General features: G+C 47.7%; 1 long non-coding RNA gene across 2 annotated transcripts; it reads left to right on the forward strand.

Annotated features, from left to right (window-relative positions):
- Positions 1-44: 44 nt before the first annotated feature.
- On the forward strand, positions 45-3,772 carry LOC132377910 (uncharacterized). 2 transcript variants are annotated; one of them, XR_009506839.1, is made up of 4 exons: positions 48-110; positions 521-697; positions 1,614-1,714; positions 3,642-3,772. It is a non-coding gene; the product is annotated as an uncharacterized LOC132377910 (long non-coding RNA). The 2 variants fall into 2 exon arrangements; XR_009506840.1 differs by lacking the exon at positions 521-697 and having other exon boundaries at positions 45-110.
- Positions 3,773-6,171: the final 2,399 nt, after the last annotated feature.

The following is a 6,171-nucleotide window of genomic DNA, read 5'->3' on the forward strand; positions in this document are numbered from 1 at the left end:
GACCAGGATACAGCCACTTTAGAGTGCAGAAGTTTGCTAAGGCTCATGGGATACTGGAGGAGTTGTCCGCTCACCCTGCGAGAAGTCCTCGTTAATGACTGGAGAACACGGTTAATTTGAAAAATATTTTATTCGCAAAATTAAACACTGAAACTGAAGCATTATCCTTCTTGTCCCGAATGCATTTCCTTGAGAGCTGTGTTCATTTATTCCAGCAAGCTAGTGGAATGTATTTATTCGGCTCTCTCTTCCCCCGGGATACACAAATAGTGCTGTCACTTCAAGAGAAAGGCAGGCAGTTTGCTGGGCGGATCCCCTACACCCGTTTGATTTAAAATGTATTCATAAAAATATATATACGAAAATACAAATAAAAACGGTTCATAGCTCTCTTTACATTCATGGTCTGGTATGTCTATACAGGTTACCAGGTCTATAGGTATTAGTACAGTTTTTGTACAAGACACCATTACAATTCATGGCCTCTTTGGACAATGCGCACTTCAATTATTGATTGCAGGGTTCGGTGGTAGAAAGACCTCAGCCCCTTCATGGAGGCGGCACTCCTTGATGGACCTGTCATTTGCACGGGAGGATGCTGCCTGGACTGGTGAATGGTCAGTACTGCAGGTTGAACCACAGACCCTAAAGAAAGTCCTCTGATTGACTGACTACTTCACACTGGAGTTATGGAGAGGTAATGTAGAAGTAGTCCACACCAACCATACATTCACACCAATCTGACCTTAATCCCATTTTTATTCTCACATTCTCTTCAACACCTCTAGGATCTATCATTCGCCTGCATATCAAGTTCAAGTGTATTGTCATTCAACGTAGACATGTATACAGCTAAACAAAACAACATTCCTCTGGGACCAACATGCAAAATGCAGTACATCTATCACATACAGCACATACAATGATATTAGCACAATAATACTAACAGATATGAAAGTATTCCGTAAATGTACAAGTTGACATAAAGTGCATATAACAACATAGAGTTAAATATACAACAGTATAATGCTACTGGTACACTGATAGATAACGTGTACTGGGTGGCAGCAGGGTGTTCTGAACTCTCACAGCCTGGGGAAATAAACTATTACCCAGCCTAACAATCCTTATTCTTATACTGTGCTACCTTCTGCCCGACAGTAGAAACATTAGAAAACCTGCACCACAGTACAGTCCCTTCAGCCCACAAAGCTGTGCTGAACATGTCCTCACATTAAGGACATGTTCCATGTACATGGAGCTGAATGGTGAATCGGTTGGCCCCAAGTTGGTTGGTGAAAGAGATAAAGGGCTAGAGGATGAGGAATCTGATAGGAGCGGACAGAAGATCATGGAAGAAAGGGAAGGGGGAGGAGCAGCAGAGGAAGGTGATGGGCAGGTAGGGGATTAGATGAGGGAGGGAAATAGGATGGGGAATGGTGTGGGGGAGGCAATCACTGGAAATTTAACAAATTGATGTTCATGTATGTATTTATGCAATAATTATTTGACTATTCATATTGTATGTTATTGACCTGTTAAGTTTCTGATAAAATTAGCTGTAGAGATATTTCCTTTTTGATGAATAATCATCTGTCCTTATGTAACTGCAGATTTGTACAAATGGCTTCAGCTGCATGAAGGCAAAGATAAAATACAAGTAACAATCATATACTCAAGAGAGATTGCAGGATGGAGTCTTGAGCAATACTCGGTAAGTTGCTGGAGGAACTCAGCAGGTCAAGCAGCATCTATGGGGAGAAATAAACAGTTGAGGTTTTAGGCCAAGACCCTTCATCAGGATGGAATATCCCGATGAGAAGCAGCAATCAGAAATTTTCATTAAATATAACTAATCACACATAATGGTCTGCACAGCTAGACTATACAACAAACAAGGATACATCATTTTAGGTCACCACAGCATATCTCCAGACAATGCTTTATAGCTGAGGTTTAATCCATATCCTCTCACCTTAAAAAAGGAAATTGAATGTGGTTTGGATTTAACAAGACAGCATTTGAACTTGTAAAGATTAGGAGCAAAAATTAAAGTACTAATGCTTTCAGAAAAAGTTTATAAGACCATAAGACATTGGAGCAGAATTAGGCCATTTGACCCACTGAGTCTGTTCCTCCATTCAGTCAGGTTGACTTATTTTTCCATTCAACTCCATCCTCCCATCTTCACCCCCTAACCTTTGACACCTTTACTAATTAAGAACTGATCAATATCTGCTTTAAATATACCCAATATATTTTTATAGACTGCTGTCTGTAGCAATGAATTCCACAGATTCACCTGCCTCATAGTTAAAGAAACTCCTTCCTTCCTGCTACCTAGGAATTAAAAAGGCTGTTAAATTCGCGAATATCTTTAATACCCCTTCATTAGCCATCCGATGACAGTGTCCTTTTTATCACCCTGCTGGATCTCAATCCTTGTTGAGAAGTGTCCGTTTGCTGGCTGGGGATTTACCAAGGACAGGTGAACACCAGGCTCTGTTCGAAATGATCAGCAAGATGGTGGGAGGGGTCCTTGGCAATGGGAAGGGCTCTGAGAATGCAGCATTTCTGACACATGTCCCAGAGGGGAGGGGGTGAGAGAGACCCTGACGATTCTCTCAGCAGTCCTCACAATCCTTTGCAGGGTCATGCAGTCAGGTGCCTTACAGTTCCCATAAAAGACAATGAAAGAGCTGATCAGGAAGCTCAATGGTGCTGCAGTAGAATATAGTTAGAATGGGGGTGGGGAGCCCGCTCACTTCAATATCCTCAGGAAGTGCGGACGCTGCTGTTCTTTCTTGAGTAAAGAGGTAGTGCTGGGAGATCGTCCATGATTACACTCCAAGAAACGTGGTGCTCCTGACTCTCTCCATGGAGCAGCCATTGATATGCAGTAGGGAGCGGCCAGCACACACCTTCCTGAAGTCCACAATCACCTCTTTTGTTTTGTCCATGCTGGGACTCAAGTTGCTGTATTGACTCGGCCTCCTCTGTGTGCAGCGACTCATCAGTGTTGCTGACCAACCACTGTCGCGACATCAGCAAAGTTAATGCTGTGGTGAGAGCTGGGTCTAGCAGTAGGGTCATACATCAGCAGTATGAGAGCAGAGGGCCAAGCAGGCAGCCCCGTGGGGCACTGGCACTCGGTGTTATGAAGGTGCAGGTGTTGCTGCCTCATGGGCTGTCTGAAGTCTCTCCGTCAAGAAGTCCAAGATCCAGTTACAAAGGAAGGTGTTTTTCAGTGAAATAGCAGTGGCTTCCACAGGGCCAACCAAATTTGTTATTTTTTACAACTGCAAGACCCTGCTAGACAATAAGAACTTAAAGTACTGCAGATCTACCCCATCCGTGAGTTACTCGTTGGTGGAGAAACTGAAGGAGCTGGACTTCAGAATCAGAATCAGATTTATTATCACCGGCATATGATGTGAAATTTGTTAACTTAGCAACAGCAGTTCAATGCAATACATAATCCAGCAGAGAGAAAAAAATAATAATAATAATTAAAATAAAACATAATAAATAAACAAGTAAATCAATTACGTATATTGAATTGATTTTTTTAAATGTGCAAAAACAGAAATACTCTATATTTAAAAAGTGAAGTAGTGTTCACAGGTTCAATGTCCATTTAGGAATCGGATGGCAGAGGGGAAGAAGCTGTTCCTGAATCACTGGGTGCGGTAAACTATGTGTATACCTGTCTGGACACGCCCCTCTGCTGACTGAACCTGTGGCTCCTCCCACAGACCTCTGTATAAAGGCGATTGGAGGCACTGCTCCTCCCTCAGTCTCCAAGATGTTGTGGTCACTTTTGCAGCTAATAAAAGCCTGTCATTTGCCTCCCGTCTCCGAGAGTTATTGATGGTGCATCAATTTTATTAACTGCAATTTTAAAACATGGAGAGCATTTTACAACCGGGAAAATTGGACATTGATCCTCAAGCTCCCAAAGCAGCCATTGCCTTTGAACTCTGGCTTGCATGCTTCCAATCGTACCTGGAAGAGATTCCTGTGACTGAGCCTGCTATCATGCACAAAGTTCTCCTCTCCAGGGTCAGTCCACGGGTATTCTCCCTGATCAGAGACCTGCCGATCTACCAAGGGGCACCGGACGCCCTCAAAAGACAGTACCAGTGGCCGGTGAACACCGTCTATGCAAGACATCGCTTAGCAATGCGGCGGCAGCGGGCCAGAGAGTCGAGCGCTGAGTTTGTCCGGGCCCTACAGACACTCGTGCGGGCCTGCGACTGCAGGGGACTGATGGCGGAACAGTATGCGGAGCTCCTGGTACGAGATGCCTTCGTTACGGGGATCAGGTCAGTGTACGTGCGCCAGCGGCTGCTGGAAAACGGCGATCTTACCTTACAGTCGGCGATCAAGCTGGCAGACACGCTGGAGGCTGATCTGCACAACACTGACGCTGTCCAGCCGCGCGATCTCCTGCCAGTCCCATGGACGCTGCAGATCCCGCCACCCACCGGTGAATCGACCACAGCTGCTGCCACTTGCAAGTCCGTGAACTCCCCGCAACCCTCCGGCGAATCGACCACAGCTGCTCCCAGTCACAAGTCCACACAGTGTTACTTCTGCGGACTCATAAAGCACCCCCAAAGTCGCTGCCCGGCCCGAAAAGCTACCTGCTCCAGCTGCGGAAAGAAGGGCTACTTCGCCAAGCCCTGTATGTCTAAACTGCGAGCGGGGTCGAGCAGCACTGCATGCGAGGCATGGGGATCGCCATCTTGGTCGCTGCCATCTTGCCTGCCTGCCGCGTGCAAGGCATGGGGGCGGACATCTTTGTCGCCACCATCTTGCCTGCCCGCCTCGAGAGAGGCATGGGGCGGCCATCTTTGTCAGCGCCGCCTCACCCCGCCTCCGACCCACCAGTGCTTACCGGACACCAAGTCAGCGGTTCAACTCTGGCCTCCATAACCCTCGACCAAAGCGCTCCACACCAGCTTGCAAGGTCAATGATGGACATCCTGGTGGAGGGGCACAGGACTAGCTGCCTGTTTGACACGGGCAGCACTGAGAGTTTTATTCACCTGGATACTGTGCAACGCTGCGGACTCGTGACATGACCAGTAAGCCAGAGAGTCACCATGGCTTCTGGATCGCATTCCACAGACATCCTGGGGGAAGGGGGGGTTATGTAGCGACATTGATGGTGCAGGGCACAGAATATCAGGACTTTGCGTTACTGGTCATGCCTCAACTGTGTGCCCCTGTGCTATTGGAGCTCGACTTCCAGAGCCACCTGAAAAGTGTGACAATGGAGTATGACAGGCCCCTCCCACCAATCACTATCAGAAATCCTCAGTTTTGTGGGACTTCGTCATATACCCCGCTACTGACCACAAACACACACCAACCCACACATCCCACCCAACACCATGCCAACAGCCGCACTACTGACACCACTTGCAGCCTCTCCACCCTCAAGATCCCTCCCCCACCACTGTTCGCCAACCTGACCCCCGACTGTAAACCTGTGGCAACTAAAAGCAGGAGGTACAACGCGGGGGACAGGGCCTTCATTCAGTCAGAGGTGCAGTGGCTGCTCAGGGAGGGGATCATTGAGCCAAGCACAAGTCCTTGGAGGGCCCAGATGGTCGTTCAGACTGGGTAGAAAAATAAAATGGTCGTGGACCATAGCCAGACCATCAATAGGTTCACGCAGCTTGACACATACCCCCTACCCTGCATCGCGGATATGGTCAACCAGATAGCCCAGTACAAGGTGTACTCGACCATAGACCTAAAATCCGCTTACCATTAGATCCCCATCCGCCCCTACACTGCCTTCGAGGTGGGCGGCAGGCTCTATCACTTCCTGCGCGTCCCCTTCGGTGTCACGAATGGTGTCTCTGTCTTCCAGAGGGAAATGGACCGGATGGTGGACCAGTGCCAACTGAAGGCCACATTCCCATATTTGGATAACATCACCATCTGCGGTCACGACTGGCGGGATCACGACACCAACCTAAAACGATTTTTCCAAGCGGCCAAAGCTCTTAACCTCACCTATAACAGGTACAAGTGTGTGTTCGGAACCACCCGACTTGTTATCCTTGGGTATGTTGTGGAGAACAGGGTCATTGGCCCTGACCCCGACCGTATAGGAACTCCCTCTCCCCACAGAGCCCTCAAACGGTGCCTGGGCTT

The sequence above is a fragment of the Hypanus sabinus genome, chromosome 19 (assembly GCF_030144855.1).
Source record: "Hypanus sabinus isolate sHypSab1 chromosome 19, sHypSab1.hap1, whole genome shotgun sequence".
Classification (NCBI taxonomy): Eukaryota; Metazoa; Chordata; class Chondrichthyes; order Myliobatiformes; family Dasyatidae; genus Hypanus; species Hypanus sabinus.